This window comes from Cetorhinus maximus, chromosome 18 (assembly GCF_964194155.1).
Source record: "Cetorhinus maximus chromosome 18, sCetMax3.hap1.1, whole genome shotgun sequence".
Classification (NCBI taxonomy): domain Eukaryota; kingdom Metazoa; phylum Chordata; class Chondrichthyes; order Lamniformes; family Cetorhinidae; genus Cetorhinus; species Cetorhinus maximus.
This window is the reverse complement of record NC_135896.1, coordinates 86,482,206-86,506,526: the sequence shown is the minus strand read 5'-3', so window position 1 is coordinate 86,506,526 and position 24,321 is coordinate 86,482,206. Positions and strand designations below refer to the sequence as shown.

The window sequence follows — 24,321 nt, the reverse complement described above, 5'->3', positions numbered from 1 at the left end:
TATGAACAGATCGTTGGGGAGATCCAGAGGCAATGGCATTGATGGGAACATGAGCTATTGCTGAGATGTTTCATCTACAGTCGGATCGGTATTAATGGTTGTCTCACTAAGCTGGAGAAAGGAAGACAGGATGGTGCGTTCAACCATATCACAGGCTCCAGAGGCATCGAGGGTGTGGAAGAGGATAGAGCATCACAGTCAATAATCATGAAGAGTACTATTTGTGACTTTGGTTAGTGCTGACCCATTTCATTGGCGTGACAAGTATGGAAAGCTGATAAGTGAGATTCAAACATGGAGTTCCAGGAAAGATGGGTGTGGATTTGGGAGGCAACAATATGTTGAATAACATTTAAGTTTTGACCAAAGATGTGGTCCCTGGACAAGCAGAAAGTGACATTTTCAAACCTCACTAAATATCGCTAAAATATGAAGCTCTCGTATTCTTCACAATTGTGAATTGAGAAACGTGAGTTCTGTATCTTATCAACAAAAGGTTGTTGGGATTAGTTCCTACTAAGTGTTATGCAATTGGTAATCTACTTTTGTGTTTGGGATTATGGAATAGTCATTTATCTTTCCCCAAGGATGAGGAAATTGCAAGGAGTTTGAGGAATATCTTTGATTTGCCAACTAGGTCAGTGATGAAGGGGCATAGATTTAAAATGATTGATAGAAGAATTAGAGGGCAGATGAGGAAAAATCTTTTCACCCAGAGGGTGGCAGGGGTCTGGAACTCACTGCCTGAAGGGGTAGTAGAGGCAGAAACCCTCAGCTCATTTAAAAGGTGCCTGGATATGCACCTGAAGCCCTGTAACCCTCCGGGGCTACAGACCAAGGAAAATCGGATTAGGCTGGAGGGCTCATTTGTCGGCCAGCGCAGACACCGTGTGTAAAGTGGCCCTCCTGTGCCATAAATCTTCCCACATTTTCGAAATCTCTGAAAAGAAGGGATGTGTAGTGATGTGGGGAGAGGGCAAGGGGAATGGCAGTGTGTGAGTTTCTCCTTAGGAGAGCCAGCACGACATGATGGGCTGACTGGCCTTCTTCTGTGTTGTAAAGATTCAATGATTCTGTTACATGCAGTGATAATGAAACTAGTACTGAAAGTAATTCATGCACAATAGATTCATCAAGTGTTGTAAACGTATCAACTTGACTGCCCATACCAGTCTAAGCAAAACTAGGTAGAAGTCCTTATAGGGCTTGGGTACTAGGATTAATTACATCATCTTAATATGATGCTGTTGCATCAGTGCATCCTATCTACATCTAATTAATATATAAATACATTTACCTAACATGCCACCACGCCAAGTGACATTTTTGCAAACAGGCCTTTACAATACCATAAATCTCTGTTTATTGTTCTGTCTATATGAGTGTATCAGATATGACCTTCGCTTTCTTATTTTGCCATCACACAGCCATCTTTATTCATTCTTCCTTCTCCCTGCACACACTCTATCTTTTATCCTTCCTATTAATTAATTACCTTTTTCATTATTGTTTATTTCAAGGGGAATTGAATGTAAAAGTAGGGAGGTTATGCTTCAGTTGTACAGGACACTGGGGAGACCACATCTGGATTGCTGTGTACATTATTGATCTCCTTATTTGAGGAAGGGCGTAAATGTGTTGGAAGCAGTTCAGAGAAGGTTTACGAGATTAATACCAGAAATGGGCAGGTTGTCTTATGAGGAAAGATTGGACAGGCTAGGCTTATATCACTGGAGTTTAAAAGAGTAAGAGGCAACATGATTGAAACATATATGATTCTGGGGGTTTTGACAGGGTGGATGTGGAGAGGTTGTTTCCTCTTGTGGGAGAATCTAGAACTAGGGGTCACTGTTTAAAAATAAGGGGTATCCATTTAAGACAGAAATGCTTGCTGTCTGTGGTATATATAAACGATTTAGACTTGAATGTAGGAGGGCTGATCAGTAAGTTCGCGGATGACACGAAAATTGGTCGGGTGGTAAATAGTGAGGAGAATAGCCTTAGATTACAGGAGGATATAGACGGGCTGGTGAGATGGGTTGATCATTGGCAAATGGAATTTAATCCGGATAAGTGTGAGGTGATGCACTTGGGCAGGACAAACAAGGCGCGGGATACACGATGAATGGTAGGACCCTGGGAAGTACCGAGGATGAGAGGGACCTTGGTGTGCATGTCCACCGGTCCCTTAAGGTAGTAGGACAGGTAGATTAGGTGGTTAAGAAGGCATATGAGATACTTGCCTTTATTAGCTGAGGCATAGAATATAAGAGCAGGGAGGTTATGCTGGAACTGTATAAAACGCTGGTTAGGCCACAGCTAAAGTAGTGTGTGCAGTTCTGGAATCTGCATTATAGGAAGGATGTGATTGCACTAGAGAGAGTGCAGAGGAGATTTACCAGGATGTTGCCTGGGCTGGAGAGTTTTAGTTATGAGGAGAGATTGGATAGACTGGCGTTATTTTCCCTGGAGCAGAGGAGATTGAGGGGGGACATGATTGAGGTGTATAAAATTGAGGAGCATAGATAGGGTAGACAGGAAGGAACTTTTCCCCTTGGTGCAGGGATCAATAACCAAAGGGCATAGATTTAAGGTAAGGGGCAGGAGGTTTAGAGGGGATGTGAGGAAGAATTTTTTCACCCAGAGGGTGGTGGGAATTTGGAACTCGCTGCCTGAAAGGGTGGTAGAGGCAGAAACCCTCATAACATTTAAGAAGTATTTGGATGTGCACTTGCGATGCCATGGCATACAAGGCTATGGGCCTAGTGCTGGAAAATGGGATTAGAATAGTTAGGTACTTGTTTGACCGGCACAGACTCGATGGGCCGAAGGGCCTTTTTCTGTGCTGTTGACCTCCATGACTCTATGAGGAGCAATTTTCTTCTTTCAGAGGGTATTGTGTCTTTGGAACTCCCTTCCTCAAAAGGTGGTGGAAGCAAAGTTTTGAATATTTTTAAGGCAGAGGTAGATAGATTCTTGAAAAACAAGGGGGTGAAAGGTTACCTGGGGCTGGGGGGAGGTTATAATCAGATCGTATTGAATTGCGTAGCAGGCTAGAGGGGCCGAATGGCCTACTCCTGCTCCTAATTCTTATGCTCGTATGTTCATACTACTTCCCACGGTTATTGAGTTGAGTCTATAACAGTATTCAGAAATTGATGTTGTCCTGTTGAACCCTTGCATCTACTAGAGAATTAGAAAAGTAAATATATATTCTGATACAACTGCTCCTGCATTTAGTGTGCTGCATTTTCTTACTTTATTGACTTTATTGTACCAGATATTGGGGGGGTTTTAGTGCTATTTACTGCCCATGACCGATTTACTCAATTGTAAAGAAATCAAAGATTCATGCGGGACTTCTTCAGATGCAGAATCAGAATACTTATTATATGTTATAGAAATATAGATCCAACCTGTGGGAAGAAAGGTTGAAAAGAGCAAGGCTGATTTAACAAGAGACATTTAAGAGCTGTAAACCACTGAAGAAAATACAGTTGCTCATCAAAGAAATCAAAGTATTGAATTATTCTAAGAAATGTGGGGATTTTGCCAGGAATATAACAGCACAAGTGTGAAAGAACACTACAGGAGAGAGCTGGCTCCCCACTGCCCCTTTTTGCTCTAACAGTAAGGAGGATTGTTGCTGGTATCGATGTTTGGATATGTCAGGTGAAGGTCAATGAAAAGTGAAATCAGACCAAAACGATTTGGAAACAGTTATCACAGTAAAAAGGAGGGATTTCAGTAAAGGTGATTGGACAGTGGAAAACGCTGGGTACAGTTAAGGGGCAGCGAATGATGCTAGACTCTGATATAAATGCAAGTTATTGATGCTGTCTGCTGCATTCCTAATAGTGGTGAGGCAATGAAAGGGTATAGAAATATGATCAGTGGCGGAGACGGAATGGAGCTTGAACTGTTGCTGTGGTACAGAGCTGAGCACAGGTTCACTGCCTTTGGTTTTAAATTGGATTCACCTCCTTGCTCACTGCTACAGGACAGGTTTCTCAAGCGGAATGTGGCTTTAAGGCTGATAGATCTGTAAAATTGGGAGGGGAGCAGTTGGTGGTATAAATAAAATGTCACAATGAAATGTGGGGGAAATTAGATAGATGGTGCTGAGCATTTTACTGTGCGACTGATCATGGTTAGGGATGTCAAAGTGATGTTGCTCATTCCCATGATAGTTTATACAGGGGTTTGCCAGATGCTGTAAACAGCAGCTGGCGCACGATAATTTCTTTTTTTTTTTGTCTGGGAGATAATTGATTACTTTAAGCAGTTCCTTTAAGACGGTTCAATGGATTGCAAATTATGGATGCAACATTTGAGCCAGGCAATTCTAATATAGGTTTATTTACAGTGTTAACGTTCTACATTTCATGATTTTTTCCAATTTCTGTGATTATACTAATCCACCATTCTGCACCAGTGTTCAATGTTTGCAATTAACATTCATTTTAGGGTTGGGGGGGTGGGGGTGGGAGCGGGAATTGTTGGTTGAGTTACGATGATACATTTTTAAAGATTCCGTCTCTGTGGAACAGTACAAGATTCCCTAGAAATGATTGTATGGAATTATGAAGTCAGCTACACAGGAACAATTTCACCATAACACTAGCCCTACGGCATAGATGCACCTTTATAATGGTGCAAGAAGTCTCCAGGAGATTCTAGGCTATTGGCGCAGCAACAGTACTCAACATTACTAATTCATGAAAAAAAAATCCAGCAATTTGCCAAGTAAAAGAGGTAAGCAATGAGTTCTGATCAGCCCCAATTTGTTGGATGTTTTGCTCCGCTCCACCACTAGCCTTGCCAAAGCTGATACAGGTTTGTTCTCACTGTGAGGCTCACCATTGAACTGCATGCTAATTATTCATGTGATATTAATTTGCATTATTCCCACAGTAGCCATTTAGGGCTGGCAATCAATGCTGTAGAGGGCTCTGTCAATAGCATGAATTATGGTATTTGCCTGACACTGAACCATGAGGGCCCATAAAAGGACCAGTGAAGCTGTGGAAACTCACTCCAGCAGGCAGGAATGGTTCCTAGGGATTTTTAAAATTCTTTTTATCTCTTTCGAGCCCTCTTGCTGTCCACTAACTCCTGTTAAGTATTGGAAGGAAATCATTATTTGAATGCAAAACTGTTTCAACACTTAAGAAAAGGGTGGGGAAACAGTGTAATTGTGTGCCTAACGTGCATTCCACTGTTCCCAGTCATGGCCTGAGCTTCTGGTTCAACATTCATGGAAGAAGAACGTTTGTAGATTTAGCATTGCTCTGCCTTTTACTCAGTAACATTGCAAAGGCCAATATGGAAATTCAGGATACATGACCTCATCCACTGTTTTTTTTCTTATTTTTCTGTCTTTTTTCTCTCTCTCTCAATTGACGCTCTTTCCCTCTCTTTATTCCCCTTTCTGTTTCTATATTATGTTTAACTCTAACTCAACCTATTTCTTTATCTTTTGTCCTCTCTATACTTTTCTTACTACAGTACATAACCCGTAAACACCCCTTGTGCATTACCAAAAAGTGTGGAATTTAATGTAGTCGGTTGGGGGAGTGGGGGTGGCTGTCAACCACGATGAAATCTGGTGGCACCCCCTGCTGACCTGATCTCCAGGAGCCCCGATGGAATAAAGTCCCTAATTGGCAGCGGGAATCCTGTCGCCGGGGCTTCTGTCCCACCTGGGGACATTTAATTGCTGCACAGCTAGATATCCTGCCGCCAAGAGCTGCAAGCCAATCAGAGACCGGCAGCTCTGTAGCACCAGCAGCGCCTCTGGAGCGGTGGCCACTGCAGGTACTGCACTGGGGCCTCCCCAGAGGATTGTTGCTGGATCCTCCAGAGGCAGGTAGGTGGGGCAGTTTTGGGTTCCCAGGGAAGAGGGGGTTACCATTCAACAGGGGAGGGTGTCGACAGCCGTGGAAATGAGCGCAAGCTGCCCATATATACTGCTCCACGAAAACTGCAAGAAAGGCATGAAATCAGCACTTGAGTGCTTTAAACCTGCAGGAATATATCTGTTCAGCATCTCCAAACAAGTTCAAATCCTGTTAATTCCTTCACTGTCGCTGGGTCAAAATCTTGGAACTCCCCCCCCAACAGCACTGTGGGTGTACCTACACCACATGGACTGCAGCGGTTCAGGAAGGCAGCTCACCATCACCTCCTCAGGGGCAATCGGGGATGGGCAATAAATGCTGGCCTAGCCAGCAATGCCCAGATCCCATGAATAATTTTTTTTTTTAAATCAGCAATTCATACCAGAGTTGTGTGCTAAATTTAGCCTTTCAAACAGGCACATCCTTATTAGCACAAATACTCACTAAGCGCCTGTTTTCACCCTTTCACCAAAATAACCCCTTGATTTTATGCAATTGCTGTTTTGAGAGGCTCTGTTCAATAAATAAGGTATTCTTAACATATGGTGGAAAATTTATCACATAGCGATAACATTGTGAGTAACACCACATTCAACTGGGAATTTAATAGTTGTGCCTCCGTGCCCCAGAGCTAAATATTCACACCAACTCTGTAACTCTTGATTTAAAGCAAAAATAGTTCATGAAATGAATTATTCATCTCCCTGGAGGATGCTTTTCAGGTCACAATGGATTGCATCCAGGGAGTAGTGGCAGCGCAGATGAAACAAGGACCATGTGTTAAGACATTGTTCATATTTTGTTTCCACCTTTAGACGTATAGGGGATCTCACACTCGGTACGAGCAAAATGTATGATGAACACGAGTTTTGCATAATCCAAATAAAGCAGCCATTTAGTCAGCCGCTCATGCAGGATTTTTTAAAGCACACAGCTGTGGCCTTGCAGTGCCATGAGTTATACCACATGCTGAAACAGAGGTCCTCTTGCTGCCAAAAGGCTTACTATAAAAACACCCATAGCAACTGAATGTCTTTCTTTACACACTACCAAACATCAGTATGATGCAGTGAAGAATAACTTGTATTTATTTAGCATTTTTCACACTCTGAGGACATTAAAGTGGAGTCACTGTGTCGTGACTCACTGGGGATAGTGCGCTGCGGTATCAAGCCCCACTGCTCTCCGAGCTGTGACATATGTGAAAAGTTTGATCAACCCGCCTAATTGTTTAATTTAGGCTGACAGAATACAAGCACCAGGTTTGTAAACGTAATAAGTAAATAACTGTTTATTGATCAAGTTGACTTTAACCAGTGGCAAAAGAAAAAGTTATGAACTGCTAATTTCTAACTCTATAACCTAAACTCTACCCCTTCTTAAATCCCTACACACACACATGCAAGACACATAAGACACACAAAAACATGGATTTTAAGGGTGGGATAAAACAGTTCACTTTTAACTCCTGGGTAACTATAATACTGACCACCACTGCCAACCCCCCCCCACCATACATTGATCCCCCGACACAACTCCCCCCACCACCCCCTGACTACCACCCCTGACCCTCTACGGGACTCATCCCAACCACCCCCCCCACAACTATACCCCAAACCCCCCCCTCCCCCCTCAAATGTAGCATCCTCACTGACCACCCGACCCCCACCCTCCCCCTGACCCACCCCTCCCCTATCCCCTGACTGACCACCCACAGCAGGTCAGGCAGCATTTGCAGAGAGGGAAATAGAGTTAATGTTTCCGATCGATGACCTTTCATCAGAATTGCTGAGTATTTCCAGCGTCTTGTTTTTTTATTTTAGACTTTTCCCTACATTTGGAAGAGTTGTTGTCTGAACCATAGAGAATGGTTTTGATAAGATCTCCCCAAATAGCCCATCAACAATAGTTTCCATTTAGAGAGCACTTTTAATGTGATCTCAAAGTGCTTTACAGGAGCAAAATTTGACATAGAGCCACATAAGGAGCCTTTAGAACAGTTGACCAAAAGTTCTGTTAAAGAGGTGGGTTTGAAGGAGCGTCTTCAAGGAAGAGAGTAGATACAGAGGCGGTGATGTTAAGTGTGGGAATTCTTGAGCTTAGGCCCTAGGCAGCTGAAGACATGTCCACTAATGGTGGAGTAATGAAAATCAGTAATGCACAAAAGGCCAGGATTGAAGGTGCTTTTTTTAAAATCTGTTCACAAAAGCTTTATTGTGGCTGATTCACTTCACAAACATATTCAAAATTTCTAGAACTGTTTCTTGGCTCCTGCGGCTTTAGTGACCTTGAGGACATTGAAACGCACAGTCTTACTGAGAGGCCGACATTCCCTCCCACAGTCACGCTGTCCCCATTCTGTACATCCCTGAAGTAGGGTTATAGATGGACAGGCATGTTATGTCGCTTCTCAAAGCGATTGTACTTCCTGATGTAGTGTAAGTAGTTTCTGTGAATTACAATGGTCCATTGCATCTTCATCTTAGTTACTACACCTGTCAGGATCCGCCCCCAGTTTGATATGTTCCCAGTGAATGGACACTTCTTGTCAATGTAGGTCCCATCAATGGCCTCTCGTGGAGTCTTGAAGCCCAGGCCTACATTACGATAGTAGCGGGGAAGCTTTTCCTTGCTGCCTTCACCCACAAGTTCCCACTTCTTGTTCTGGAAGATGGTGGGCTGCTTTTGGCAAGCTCTCTCAGTCTGTATGTCCGCCATCTCGCACAGTCAACCCTGGACCAGAAGCCAGTGGTAGATCATGAGCACAGGTGTGTTGGATAAACAGGAGTTGGCTCAAGTTAGAATTTTGGCAACAGAGTTTTCGATGATCTCAAGTTAGAGGGTGGAATATGAGCCACTGACCAGGAATAAAAATCCAGAGGTAACAAAGATTTGGATGAGAGTTTCAGCAGCAGAGGAGCTAAGGATTGGAAAGGAAGAATAAAGAAAACTTATGTTTATGTTTTCCCATCGATGTTTCGCAGCCAGTGAAGTCCTTTTAGAATGCACTCACTGTTGAAATGTGAGGAAGCGCAGCAGCGAACTTGTACAAGATAAAATCCCCAAAACACCATTGATATTAATGGCCAAATAGTCTGTTTTGATGATGTTGGCTAGGATACTGGGAAGCTCCCGCTGCTCTCCTTCAAATTGTGGCATGGAATATTTTGTGTCCATTTGAAAGGGCAGATACCTGACCTGATCTGAAAGATGGCACTTCTGACTGTCGAGTAAAGGGTTAACATCAGAAGCATACATGAAGCTGATGGAATATGACTGAGAAGTAAGAGAGATCTTGAAGAGAGCAGAAGCTTTTACCTCGTGTGTAAGCCCATATTGGTAAATACTTGCTGTAAGTAAATAGTTCTAGTTAAAAAAACCATGGACTCGAGCGGCATGCTTTTGGGAGACTAGACAATCCCCAAACCACATCTAAACCCCTACCACATAACAAAATACTAACCACACAACATTCTCTGAATACTGCATGGAAGTATCAGCCTGGATTATGCTTGCAGACTCTGGAGTGGGACCTTGAACCCAGGACCTTCTGACTCTCGAGGCTGTCTTGCATCCATCTCGGCGAACTTTGAGGCAGAATAAAGAGTAACTAATATTCTCCTTTTTCACTTGATAAAACTGAAAGTTATAATTCCTTGAAAAAGTCTCATTGTTTTTCTTCCAAAGAAGAACATACAAGAGCTATAGGATTCTCAGAAAACCTCTCAGATTTGGCGTTAAACCTCTGGAGTGGTCATTATAATTCCAATTTTGTCAGTAAGTGGATTTAATTATCCCAAAGACATATTCTGTTTTTCAGAAAACTATTATTTCTCACTTGCTCTAAATCAATGTACAACCTTTTTACTCACACATACTGTTGAACTTCTTTAATATCTTCTGGTTCCTCAACTCCCTTTTCTCTTGGTTTCTTCATAGTTGCCCTAACATTGAACCGATTGTTCCCTCAAATAAAATGTTAAAAATCTGCAAAAGCTGAAAGAAACACAAATTGCTGGAGTGATGCAGAACCTCGGCAAACATCCATAAGGAGAAAAGACTGGCTAATGTTTTGGGAATAACATACTTTTCCAGAACTCAGCTCTAACTCAGGGTTATGCTCAAAATGTGAACCGACTCCTTCTCTTCACTGATGTGACAAAGTTGCTGTTTTTCTCGGGCATTTTCTGTAATTGATTTCTACAAACTGCGCTGTCAGCTTCCAGTAAGATAATGTACTCAACCATTAGGGTATCATTGAAAATCAAAAAAGATCTTTAATGTTTCTGAATGTACTGCATGGAAATAACATTGGACTGAAAGAGCACCTAGGGAATTCTTTAGATTGATCTAAGGTATTTAAATCTGCCTGCACAAAGCCACGATCTAATGTATAATTTATTAGCTATCACTTTGCGTTGTCATTAGACGCGTAGCAACCAGTGTATAGCATATCATACCGACCAAAATATGTTTCAATCATTCCCCCTAGGATGTTTAATCCACTTGGTCCATCTCCTGCATCAAGGCCCCGGAGACCTCCCTACTTGATTTTTCACTTGGTAGATATCCATCACCTGGAGGAGATCGGGAATGGAATTCCACGGAGAATCAATGAGCCACCTTACCATTTAAACAATTGGTCAGGTGACATCTGATGGTTCATGGCTCGAGCAAAGCAGTGGTGAAATTGGACCTAAGTGCGGACACAATGCAGACGGAATTGCTATAGCTCTCCAAAATACAACATGCCTGATATTTAGTTCTATTATCGGACCGGACTGTCTAACAAGTGATTGACGTGAGATTTGAGTTTGGGAGCCACAGATCACCCAAAAATGGGCTTTGAGCTGATAAGTGATTTTAGAGTAATTTATTAAGTAGGTTTGTTAAGAAGCAACAGGTTGAATATGATGCATAGGCTAAATAGACAGGAAAAGCATACAACCCCGTGACAGGTGAGAACGGTTTACCAGTCTTGGAGGGCGAAGAGTAATGGATGAAGCCGATTGCTGCAGCTGGGGGTGGCAGTCAACGGTCATTGACAGGGCCCTCAACCATGTCCGGCCCATATCCCGCGCATCCTCCCTCACGCCTTTTCCTCCTTCCCAGAAACATGATAGGGTCCCCCTTGTCCTCACTTATCACCCCACCAGCCTCTGCATTCAAAGGATCATCCTCCGCCATTTCCGCCAACTCCAGCATGATGCCACCACCAAACACATCTTCCCTTCACCCCCCCTGACGGCATTCCGTAGGGATCGTTCCCTCCGGGACACCCTGGTCCACTCCTCCATCACCCCCTACTCCTCAACTCCTACCTATGGCACCTCCCCATGCCCACGTAGAAGATGCAACACCTGCCCCTTCACTTCCTCTCTCCTCACCGTCCAAGGGCCCAAACACTCCTTTCAAGTGAAGCAGCATTTCACTTGCATTTCCCCTAACTTAGTCTACTGCATTCGTTGCTCCCAATGCGGTCTCCTCTACATTGCAGAGACCAAACGCAAACTGGGCGACCGTTTTGCAGAAAACCTGCGGTCTGTCCACAAGAAAGACCCAAACCTCCCTGTCGCTTGCCATTTTAACACTCCACCCTGTTCTCTTGCCCACATGTCTGTCCTTGGCTTGCTGCATTGTTCCAGTGAAGCCCAACGCAAACTGGAGGAACAGCACCTCATCTTCCGACTAGGCACTTTACAGCCTTCCGGGCTGAATATTGAATTCAACAATTCAACAACTTTAGATCTTAAACTCCCCCTCCCCCTATCCCCACCCCGTTTCTCCCCCACCCCCCCCCTTTTTTTTTCTTTTCAATAATTTATATAGATTCTTCTTTCCCCACCTATTTCCATTATTTTTAAATCTAAAACTAAAACCTTGTTAGTCTTTTCCACCCCACCCCCACTAGAGCTGTACTTTGAGTGTCCTGTCTTCCATTCTTAATTAGCACTTTTCTTAGACAAATATCACCACCTTCAACACCTCTTTGATCCTTTTGTCTGTGACATCTTTTGATTATCTGCTCCTATCACTGCTTGCTTATCTCCACAATCACCACACCCTCAACTTCTCTCTTCCCCCCCCGCCCCCCCCACCTTAAACCAGCTTATATTTCTCCTTTCTCCTAACTATGCTTCAGTTCTGCCGAAGGGCCGTGAAGGCTCGAAACGTTAACTGATTTCTTCTCCACCGATGCTGCCAGACCTGCTGAGTTTTTCCAGGTAATTCTGTTTTTGTTGTGGCAGTCTCTTGTCTATTCTGTTCGCAGTCTTCTTCTCTTTTCTCCTCTGCCTTCTCCAGCTAAATGAAGCGTTAGGAAGCTCTCGCTCCCAGTCTCCCTCCACCTGAATAAGACTGGAGACTTCCCTTCCGGGCATCGCATATATAATAATGGTATTTTATTCAAGAAGCCCGAAGGCTCAAATGCAGTGTAGCTCACACCGAGAAATCGATGTTTAGGTTAAGTAATCATGCAAACAGGTCACAATCGTGTAGTAACAAAAATGGACAAACAAATTCAGGTGACAGGGAAGTGGTGAACGGAATGTTAAAAAGATAAAATTGAATTAAAATTAAATTCAAATTACAAACCAATACACTTTATACTTTATTATACACTATATATACTTTAATTCTGGGGTCTGGTGGTTTACCCCCATATCAATCACTTGTTCAATCCCATCTGACCAATTACCAAGAGACAGGTGCCCTGTCCATCACTTTGGGTGGAATCGTCCCAGATTTGCACAAAATGCGGTAGTGGGCAGGGAAAAGGGCATTTTACCCGTCAGCCACAATGGCAGCTTTTCACGCCATATCGTCCCATTCCAGGCGCGTCCTGCCTCATTAATAATGCATTCCCGGGAAACATGCCGGATCACTGGCGGGGTGGCACCTGATTCGCCTGCCCCGCCATCACCTCAGGCCATCAGTAATCCGGGCACCATATTTAGAGGGCGCCCCTGCACAGAGCCAGCACCCTCTAAGGGATCGGAAGCTGCTCCAAAGTCATGGCTGCCAAAGGGTGGAAGCATGTTGCCCCCAAATTTAGCAACGCCTCCCTCGGGCGCCTACTGGACACAGTGGAGGACTGCTGGAGGCCAGAAATCTGCTGAGTCCGAGACAGGTGACGAGCCTCTGGACTCAGTTATAACTCAGTTGCTGGAGCTGCAAAGGCAAACTCGGGAACGTCAGGAAGGGATGTCTGCTGCACTCCTCAGGTTGCAAAGCACAATGGGGGAGTCCATCCGCCTTCAGTCTATGGTGATCGCGCCAGCATGCCAATGCACCAAAGTCAACACTGGCAGGATGGCAGCTGCCATGGCGACCTTTTAACCATGGACATCGGTCCCGCACTGCTGCGCAGGCTGCATTCCATCGTTAACACCATATTTTTCCTCCAACAAGAGGGGTGCAGACCAGCTCGATCTCACTCCAGCTTCCTCTTCTACTCAAGGAGTCAGACAGGGGAGCCCCAGGGCACCCATAGTGAGGAGGATCAGCAGGTGCACACCCCGGAGCCATCCACCCAGGTGACTCCGGGAGTGCCTGGCCCATCCAAATCTCTTCTTCCTGTGACCCCAGCAGCTCCAGCTCCACGGGCCGAGGAGGGTGCCACTGCAACACAGCAGGACCCTGAAAGCAGGCCAGGGCCCTCCAAATATCGGCCCTCCAGAGGATGCCCACCAAGGTCATCACAGACAGGGCGTCACAGTCAGCAGGCTGCCTCCATCTCCGCTATGGATGTCGGGGGAGCACCAAGATGTAGCGGCAGAGTTAGGAAGGTTAAGAAGATGTGGTTGTACAGCCTGGGCATGGGTGTTAATCACTTGTATTTAATGTTCACTATTGTAAATAAACACCCAATGATGTCTCCCTGCCTAGGGCTCCTTGTTATGATGAGCAGTGTTCATGTCACTCAGATGTGAAACCTTGATTTTTGCACAAGATAAAGGCAGATGTCTCAGTCCAGGGCCTCTTCCCTGTGCAGTGTGTAACCTTCAGACCAAAGTGAGGGTCCAGCTTCACATTCACTGGACACATTACTGATGCCTGCACCTCGATGGTGTTTGTCATTGCTGCCAGAATATTGTGGGCAGGTGTCACAGAGTTCCGTCATTCTCTCTGTGTGCTCTCAGCACCTCTAAGTTGGGACTGGTTCCCCCATCTCTTCAGCATCAGTGACCAGTGACTCTGTGCTCCTGAAGTGGTCAGGTGCTGAAGGCTGACAAAGGATCAGGTGCGCTTAAAGTTTCATGGCTGCATTTCCATGATCTGAGCTGCCCTCAGCCAGGCAGGAGTCAGACATTCACAGAGGCAATGTGAAGATCTATGGAGTGTCCTCACTGTATGTCATCATCATCCGCCTGGAATATAGCAACTATTAGGGCACCCCCCCGTGTCTCCGTGACAGGAGCGTGAGCACTGAGGATATGTACGCTACCATTAGCCACACAGGAGTCAAACTTTGACAGATGCAAGGTGAGGGTATCGGGACTGTCCTCACTGCATCTCGTCATCATCCTCCATGAATTTTGCGGCTGTGAGGGCCTTCTGAGTGCGCCTGCCTCCTTTGGCCAGTGCGATGGCCTCATGGCAGGCATCCTCACCTTCAAGCACTTCATCATAGTCATCCCCTTCAACACCCTCTTCACGGGGGAATAATGTACAGCTCCTTCATCGTCCCCTCAGCCAGGTCCTTCCCCCTGTGCAGTACCAGGTTGTGGAGCGCGCAGCCAGTGACGATGATGCGCGACACCCTCTGGGGACTGTATTGCAGTGCCCCACCGGACCAGCCGAGGCACTGGAACCTCATTTCAAAATGCCTATCGTTTGCTCCACCAAAGCCCTTGTCCCAGCATGAGCCTTGTTGTACCAACACTCTGCTGCAGTCTGAGGCCGCCGCATAGACATCATCAGCCTCATCCTCTCTGGGTAGCCCTTGTCCCCGAGGAGCCAATCCTACAGCCGCTCTCAATCCTGGAAAATGTCAAGGATCTGAGAGCTGCTAAGAATGTAGGAGTCATGGACGCTCCCTGGGAATTGTGAGCAGACCTGTAGGATGTGTTTGTGGTGGTCGCACACCAGCTGAACATTTAGCAAGTAGAAGCTTTTGCGGTTGACGTAGTTGACTGTTTGTTGCCACGGAGATCTAAGTGCCTTGTGAGTGCATTCGATGGCACCTGCACCTGTGGGAAACCAGAGATCTGCGCAGATCCCAGTGCTCTTGATTCCTGGCTTTCCTGATCCCGGGTGAAATGCACAAAGTTCTGTGCCTTCCGATGTCATCCATGGCCTCCTGGATACACTTGTACGTGGAGTCTTGCGAGATCCCGCACAGGTCACCTGTGGAGCCCTGGGAGACGCCACCTGCGTAAAAATTGGTGGTCAATTTCATGGCCACTGGCAGTGGATGCCCTCCATGTTTCCATTACACAAAATCCTACAGCAAGTGGCATATGTGACCGACTGCGCAATCTTCGGTGACATTGGTTCTCGGTCATCTACAGGAAGGACAGGCACCACCTAAAGACCCAGAGCCTAGTGAGGCACCTACGAGCCACAGCTCACAGTGGATCTTCAGCTGCGTGCACAGCAGGTCCAGCTGCCTCTTCTTGAGGGAGGTGCTCCTCCCTTTGCCGAGCCAGGTGCCTCCACCGCTCTTCTTCTTCTCTGCTCCCTGTAAACCATGAGGCACACCGTTAAATCACCAGGCTCCATGATCCAGATGTTCTCCTCCTGCAGGATCAAAGAGAAAGATGTGTGGGTTAGCATGGGTGTACCTCTCTTCGTTAAGTCTGAATGCAGGAAGGTGCTGGTCACCATTTGGATGGCCAGTGTGTAATGCACTCATTGGATGTCCGAAATCCCACCCACTTCCGCCCCACTCCACCTGACCGATTGGTGGCAGCTTTAGCCACTGGACTGCATGCTGTGCTCTCAGCTCAGGCACAGGCATTCCCCTAAACCACTCTGCCAGGCTGCGCTGTTAGCTTGAGCCATTACGGATACTGGTTTAAACCTTAATAAAGACATTGTAAGGGGCTGTGAGCGCCTCCACCAGTGACTACGCCATGGCCGCCTTTCGCAAGGGGATTCTACAACTTGCCCAGTCAGTCAATTGTTCTGCTGCCCCCTAAAACTCACATTAATTTGCAGTCTGCACCCAAGGGGTGAAAAGTTCTGGAGCATTTGGTGGCACTTTCATGCTGTTGCGTTGCTTGAGTGGGCAGAAAAGCTTCAGAAGCCCGAATCCAAACATGTCAATGGAGCTTCAGCTGAATAGTCTCAGCTGCAAAAGAATGCTCACTGTCGATGAGCTTCTCCAAGTGCTTGAGCGCTCCCCCCACCCCCCCCACCAACCCCACCCCTGACCCCCCACCCCACCCCCACCCTCCCCAGCTTGTGCTTGAGTATTTCCTTTGCCCTGTGCTGCCTTCTCCATTCTTGAATTGGAGGAGGTAAGTTCTGATTTGTGTTGGAACCTGATCAGTGAATATTTGCTTTATACACAAATTGCAAACCTTTGGAGGCTGTGCTTCAACACTGCTCAGATCTTTGAGTGTCCCTTCAACTACACTGAGAAATTAAAACTGCCAACAAAAGGGCAGTAACACATTTGCTTAATCCTCACATCAGGAGTCTGGCCACATACTAGGCCTGAGGAGGCAGATAACCAGCCTGAATATCAAAAAGTCAGATGGGGAAAAAATTGAACATAATCCAAATGATGATACATGGTACAAATGAGAAGAGAAGTTCCATAGTATAGCTAATGAATACCAACATGGAACAAACTGCAAACCACAAGACCAATAATTCATGATACCATATGAAAATAGAATAAAGTTGTGAAGAAGCTACGTGCTTGAACCTGGTCCACGACTAGAAAGCTCCTTCCCCTGAATTAACCGCGCTTAGAACAAAGAACAAAGAAAAGTACATCACCGGAACAGGCCCTTCGGCCCTCCAAGCCTGCACCGATCATATTGCCTGTCAACTAAAACATTTTGCACTTCCGGGGTCCGTATCCCTCTATTCCCATCCTATTCATGTATTTGTCAAGCTGCCTCTTAAACATCACTATCGTACCTGCTTCCACCACCTCCTCTGGCAGCGAATTCCAGACACTCACTACCCTCTGCGTAAAAAACTTGCCCCGCACATCTCGTCTATAGTTTTCTCCTCTCACCTTAAATCTATGTCCCCTAGTAATTGACTCTTCCACCCTAGGAAAAAGCTTCTGACTATCTACTCTGTCCATGCCACTCATAATTTTGTAAACTTCTATCAAGTCGCCCCTCAATCTCCGTCGCTCCAGTGAGAACAATCCAAGTTTCTCCAACCTCTCCTCATAGCTAATAACCTCCAAACCAGGCAGCATCCTGGTAAACCTCCTCTGCACCCTCTCCAGCGCCTCCATATCCTTCTGGTAATGTGGCGACCAGAATTGCCCGCAATATTCCAAGTGTGGCCTAACCAAGGTTCTATACAGCTGCAGCATGACTTCCCAGCTTTTATACCCAATACCCCTGCCAATGAAGGCAAGCATGCCATATGCCTTCCTGACTACCTTATCCACCTGCGTTGCCACTTTCAGTGACCTGTGGACCTGTACACCCAGATCCCTCTGCCCGTCAATGCACTTAAGGGTTCTGCCATTTACTGTATAATTCCTGCCTGTATTAGACCTTCCAAAATGCATTACCTCGCATTTGTCCGGATTAAATTCCATCTGCCATTTCTCCGCTCAAGTCTCCAACCGATCTATATCCCGTTGTATCCTTTGACAATCCTCTTCACTATCTGCAACTCCTCCAACCTTAGTGTCGTCTGCAAACTTAGTAATTAGCCCAGTTACATTTTCCTCCAAATCATTTATGTATACTACAAACAGCAAAGGTCCCAGCACTGATCCCTGCGGAACTCCACTAGTCACAGCTCTCCATTCACAAAAGCACCCTTCCACTGCTGCCCTCTGTCTTCTATGACCAAGCCAATTCTGTATCCATCTTGCCAGCTCACCTCTGATCCCATGCGACTTTACCTTCTGTAACAGTCTGCCATGAGGGACCTTGTCAAAGGCCTTACTGAAATCCATGTATATAACATCCACTGCCCTTCCATCATCGATCATCTTTGTCACTTCCTCGAAAAACTCGATCAAGTTAGTGAGACACGACCTCCCCTTCACAAAACCATGCTGCCTCTCACTGATACGCCCATTTGCTTCCAAATGGTAGTAAATCCTGTCACGAAGAATCTTCTCCAATAATTTCCCTACCACTGACGTAAGGCTCACCGGCCTGTAATTTCCTGGATTATCTCTACTACCCTTCTTAAACAATGTAACAACATTGGCCATTCTCCAGTCCTCTGGGACCTCACCCGCAGCCAGTGAGGATACAAAGATTTCTGTCAAGGCCCCAGCAATCTCCTCCCTTGCCTCCCTAAGTACTCTGGGGTAGATCCCATCTGGCCCTGGGGACTTACCCACCTTAATATTCTAACACCTAACACCTCTTTTTTGATCTCAACATGATCCAAGCTGTTTACACATTCTTCCCTAGACAAATTGACCGCTAAGTCCTTCTCTTTGGTGAATACTGATGAGAAGTATTCATTCAGTATCTCTCCCATTTCTTCTGGCTCCACACACAGATTCCCACCTCTGTCCCTGAATGGGCCTACCCTTTCCCTGGCTACCCTCTTGCTTTTTACATATGTATAAAAGGCCTTGGGATTTTCCTTAATCCTGGTTGCCAGTGGCTTTTCATGACCCCTTTTAGCTCTCCTGACTTCTTGCTTAAGTTTCTTCCTACTTTCTTTATATTCTCCATGGGCTTCATCTGTTCCCAGCCTTCTAGCCCTTACGAATGCTTCCCTTTTCTTTTTGACTAATCTCACAATATCCTTCATTATCCAAGGTTCCTGAAACTTGCCATGCTTATCCTTCATCCTAGCAGGAACATGCCAGTCCTGAATTCTTATTAACTGACGCTTGAAAGCCCCCCACATGTCAGTTGTTGATTTGCCCTCAAACATCCGCCTCCAGTCTAGATCCCTCAGTTCCTGCCTAATATTGTTATAATTAGCCTTCCCCCAATTAAGCACCTTAACCCGAGGACTCCTGTTATCCTTATCCACCAGTACCTTGAAACTTACTGAATTATGGTCACTTTTCCCGAAATGCTCCCCTACTGAAACTTCGACCACCTGGCCAGGTTCATTCCCTAATACCAGGTCCAGTATTGCCCCTTCCCTAGTTGGACTATCTACATATTGTCTCAGGAAGCTCTGCTGGATGCACCTTACAAATTCTGCACCATCCAAACCCCTAGCATAAGTGATTCCTAGTCAATATAGGGAAAGTTAAAATCACCCACCACAACAACCCTATTGCTTTTACATCTTTCCAAAATCTGCCTACATAACTGTTCCTCAATCTCCCGCTGGCAATTGGGAGGCCTATAGTAAACCCCCAACATTGTGACTGCACCCTTCCTATTCCGGAGCTCTACCCATATTGCCTCGCTGCATGAGCCCACTGAGGTGTCCTCCTGTCGTACAGCTGTGATATTCCCCTTAACCAGCAGTACAACTCCCCCACCTCTTCTACATCCCTCTCTATCCTGCCTGAAACATCTAAATCCTGGAACGTTTATCTGCCAATCCTGTCCATCCTTCAACCAAGTCTCTGTAATAGCAATAACATCATAGTCCCAAGTACTAATCCAAGCTCCATGCTCATCTGCCTTGCCTGTTATACTTCTCGCATTGAAACAAATGCATTTCAGACCCCCAGTCCCACTGTGTTCAGTAATTTCTCCCTGCCTGCCCTTCCTCTTAGTCCTACTGGTCATATTCACTGGTTCCCAGTCATTTATTTCACCTGCTGACCTATTGCTCTGTTTCCCACCCCCCTACCATACTAGTTTAAATCCTCCCGAGTGACACTAGCAAACCTCGCAGCCAGGATATTGGTGCCCCTCCAGTTTAGATGCAACCCGTCCTTCTTGTACAGGTCCCACCTGCCCCGGAAGAGATCCCATTGATCCAGATATCGGAAACCCTCCCTCCTACACCATCTGTTCAGCCACGTGTTCAGCTGCACTATCTTCTTATTTCTAGCCCCACTGGCACGTGGCACAGGGAATAATCCTGAGATTACAACCCTAGAGGTCCCGTTTTTTAACTTTCTGCCTAACTCCCTGAACTCCCGCTGCAGGTCCTCATCACTCTTCTTGTCTATGTCGTTAGTACCAACGTGTACCATGACCTCTGGCTGTTCTCCCTCCCCCTTCAGAATGTCCCGTACCCGATCAGAGACATCCTGGACCCTGGCACCAGGGAGGCAACATACCATCCTGGTGCCTCTTTCACGACCACAGAAGCGCCTATCTGAGCCCCTGACTATAGAGTCCCCTGTGACAATTGCTCTTCTGTGCTTTGACCCCACCCCTGCTGAACAACAGACAGCCGTGGTGCCACTGCTCTGTCTACTGCTGTTGTTTTCCCCTGATAGGCCATTCCCCCCCAGCAGTATCCGAAATGGTATACCTGTTGGAGAGTGGGACAGCCACAGGGGATTTCTGCACTGACTGCCTGCCCCTTCTAGCGGTCAGCCATCTATCTGTCTGTACCTTGGGTGTGACCATGTCTCCAAAACTCCTGTCAATGACGCTTTCCGCCACCTGAATGCTCCTAAGTGCATCCAACTGCTGCTCCAACCGATCCATGCGGTCTGTGAGGAGCTGCAATTAGAAAGCTACACTTCCTGCAGATGTAGTTGTCCGGGACACTTGAAGCGTTACAGATTTCCCACATCCCACAGGTGAAGCACTTCACCCCAGCATCTGCCATTTCTAGAACTATTTAATAAATTAATTTAAATCTAATAACTGCTTATTGACTCCTTATTAACTATACGTTCCCTAGGGCTAGATTTCTACTATAAATGCTAAATTCTAAGAACAGTAATCCCCTGATTCTCGTCTAGATACCCTCTACTTATTAATTAAGTGATTAATTTATTTGATTTAATTAGTTTAACAATGTTTTAGTTTCAAATTCAGTGTAGATTCTCTACCAGCCAATCAGGTCACAGATTTAACGTGACGCTACTTTTAATTTTTTTTTAAGACCTGAGGTCCGCAAATCCCCGAGGTAAGGTTTTTATACTCACCGCTCTTGAACTCCGCCCTCCAACTCAGCTCCCTGGAACTCTCCTCGTGCTCTTTTATCCTGTGTCTCCGCTCTCCTTGCGCTCTTTTACCCCGTGTCTCCGCCGCTCTCCTCACACTCTTTTACCCCGTGTCTCCACCGGTCTCCTAGTGCTCTTTTACCCTGTGTCTCCCCTCTCCTCGCGCTCTTTTACCCTGTGTCTCCGCCGCTCTCCTCGCGCTCTTTTACCCTGTGTCTCCGCCGCTTTCCTCATGCTCTTTTATCCTGTTTAGTGTTCACTTGTCAAGAACAATCACCTAATGCTAATAGACAGTAGGGAAGGCTATACCTTCAATTGTTACAAAAGTATAATGCTGCATGAAAATGAGAAAATGCATTCTGTTCCTATAATGGCATATATTGTCTAACTAGGAGCAATAGTTGACTTCCAACAACCAAGAATTAATGGGAATCATTTCCTTTTAACTAACTCCTCGGAAGTGGCAAATAGTTGCTGCCGGTCACTTGGAAAAACAAAATTAATTTAGAAGATTAGACAACAGGATTGAATTGGGGCATTTCAACATTGAAGAGACAGAAGAATTTTCAGCAAAATGTTGACAAAACTGAGGATGCAGTGATGGCTACAAAGGAACCCGCTGCATCGTGGCATTGAAAGGGAGGAAGTGTAGGCAGAATGGCTGGCACGTACGTAAAGAGGGAGAAAAGAACAGTTTAAGTCCCGCAGTTCCTGATCTCAGCCCCTCCATCAGAGGGAAGCTGTGCCCAGAAAACCATGATGGCTTTCGTCCAAACTTCCAAATCAGCTGTTATTCTACCTGTGGCAGTCGGAGGACTCAGCATCCTTTGCCATCCTTTGCCACCCCTTCGCCTTCGGCCCAACGAGGGCGGAGTGGGTAGGGGGGGGTGTCCCTTGTTCACAGACACTGTACCCAAACAAGGGACTCAGCATCAGGAAAGCGGGGGATAATGATGAAGGCATATCACTGTCACAGTCACTGGGGTAGCGCTGGGTAGGAGCACTAGGATAGGCAAAGGCATGTGGAAAACAGGCATCAAGGGAATGCACAAGGATGATTGGTTGACTTTTGTGTGCTATGGTTATGTGGTATGATTTAATTTGTATGTTTGGTTTCAAATGTTTTATTTTGTGGTGACTTTTATTGTTGCATTGAGGCCAAATGGACACTGATGGTCAGTGACAGGGAAGGGATAGTGTGGGACTGTTGGCGAATGGGGAATTGGGATTGAGGTCACTGGTACCACGCTTGAATCAGTTCTTGTACAGTCTCGGAAGAAAGGAGCTCTTCATCCTCCTCCCACTCTGCCTCCTTCTCTCTCTTCTCCTCCTTGTGTCCCTGCTCCTCAGCTTCCCACCTGATAAGTGGTAGTAAGAACTATTCCCTCATGATGGCAAGGTTGTGTAGCATGCAGCATGCTACCACAAATATTGAGACCAGCTTAGCCAAGTGCTGCAGGCCTCCTCCTGAGGGGTCCAGGCAGTGAAAATGTTGCTTCAGGATGCTAATGGCTTGCTCCAACACATTTATTATGGGAGCATGGCTTTCATTACATGCATACTATCAACCAAAATTATCAGCATTGTGGTCAGTGGATAGCCCTTGTTGCCCAGTAGTCACCCTCTGGTTTGCCACAGTGCCTCAATTTTTAAAATTCATTTGTGGGATGTGGGCATCGCTGGCCAGGCCAGCATTTATTGCCCATCCCTAATTGCCCTCGAGAACATGGTGGTGAGCTGCCTTCTTGAACCTCTGCAGTCTATGTGGCGTAGGTACATGTGATAAACTTGGAGTGCAGGATCGGTTTCTTGTAAGAAACAGTAGCCTTTGTTTACAGACTCCTAGTGAGGCTACATGCTTGTTCCTAGACCAAGGCTAAAAAGCTCTGCCCCTAAGATTCCCCGCGCTTAGAACTGGTTCGTCCATACAGTCACATGATCCCCATAACAGTAAGAAATGGTTTAACTTGCAATTACTAAAGCACCACAGTGCTGTTAGGGAGGGAGTTCCAGGATTTTGACCCAGCGACAGTGAAGGAACGGCAATATATTTCCAAGTCAGGATGATGAGTGGCTTGGAGGTGAACTTCCAGGTGGTGGTGTTCCCATGTGTCTGCTGCCCCTTGACCTTCTAGATGGTAGCGATCGTGGGTTTGGAAGGTGCTGTCTGAGAAGCCTTGGTGAGTTCCTGTGGTGCATCAGTGCAGCTGGCAGAGCAGACTGGCACTGAATGAAGCCATCATGACTCTTGCCAGGATACCTGGCTTTGATCTGTATGATTTGGTATGGTTACACACCAGCTGAATGTTGAGGGAATGGAATCCCTTCAATTCCGGTACATGGCAGAGTCAACATGCAGCACATGTAAAGCAATCTGTGTGCATGAGGAAGCCTACCTTTCTTGCAAACCCTCATACGCACTCCACAAGCTTCTCTCTGGCAACAGGAAATGTAGCAAAATTCTCTCTTTGAATAGAGTAGTGTGCCTTATGCAACAATGCACTGCAAACCGAGAGATTTGCTAATATCAACAGCAGCGGTCTGGAAGGAACCAGACGCATGAAGGTGCATTGCCACGATCACCTTCATTGCCATTGGCAATCTGGCACTTTCCCTACCTGAAGTTAAAACTATGGTTGCCAGATTTCAGGGACAATCTCCTCAGTGAAGCGCAGATATTGTAAATGTCGTTCCTCGCTTAGGTTCAGATAGAAGAAATTCTCCCAAAACGTCATGAGCGGCAATGGCCCCTTGCTGAGAGCTCTTCTTCCGCCTTCTCCTCCCCTTGTCTAGCAGCCTGTCCTGCTCTGTACCACCCTTGCTCTTTCTTTCTGTCATGCTGTAGTCCAAGAGGGCTGCATAAAACTGCACTCACGTCTGGGTGGATGTGGTTTGTGCAGAATCCTTCAAGCCATAGAAAAGTCTTAAAGAGCATGTTACAGCAGTCCATGTAGGCTGTAGCCACTTTAACCAAATCAGAAAACCACTTAAAAGACTTCAAAAATGCTGAAAGAGCCAGCAGAAATCAATCAGCAGCAACTTTGAAAGCAGTTGATGGTCCCTTTAAATAGCACTGATGTGTGGTCGGTGGGAGCGGCGGGTGGGGGTCAGGGGGTGTTCCTTCACACTGTTTCATGTGTGTTGGAGGTTGTGTGTAATGTGGGAGGTTAAGAGAGGCCATCCGCTGGAATATGGAGCTCCAAAATGGCAGGACTG

General features: G+C 46.0%; 1 protein-coding gene and 1 pseudogene across 1 annotated transcript in view; one reads left to right on the top strand and one right to left on the bottom strand.

Moving 5' to 3' along the window:
• The window catches only part of LOC144693323 (regulator of G-protein signaling 6-like), a 190,987-nt gene that overhangs the window by 52,161 nt on the left and 114,505 nt on the right, over window positions 1–24,321 (top strand). The gene's annotated exons all lie outside the window — the stretch shown is intronic.
• On the bottom strand, window positions 8,143–8,631 carry LOC144693510 (small ribosomal subunit protein uS17 pseudogene; annotated as a pseudogene).